Consider the following 320-nt stretch of genomic DNA (forward strand, 5'->3'; position numbering starts at 1 on the left):
CCTTGGAGGAGCCCAGAAGATTGTGAGTTGGATCCCAGACATTGGATGGTTGGACATTAAATTTTGTTTTTGATTGTGACTGTGCCTGATATTTTTCCCTCTTGAAGGAAGTTTTTTAGTGAAGCTCACAGTTAAGGTACTTTGAATTTTAAAAGATGCTGGATAGAACTTTTAATATGTAAAGACTGTGGAACTTTTAAAGTTGTTTAGATCTTGGGGATGAATAAGAAATGAAGGGTTGAGGCTCACTAGTGATGTGTTTGTGTGTCAAGTTGACAAGGGGTCAATTGTAATGGCTAGTTTGTGTCAACTTGACACAG

This window comes from Mus pahari, chromosome 2 (genome assembly GCF_900095145.1).
Source record: "Mus pahari chromosome 2, PAHARI_EIJ_v1.1, whole genome shotgun sequence".
Classification (NCBI taxonomy): Eukaryota; Metazoa; Chordata; class Mammalia; order Rodentia; family Muridae; genus Mus; species Mus pahari.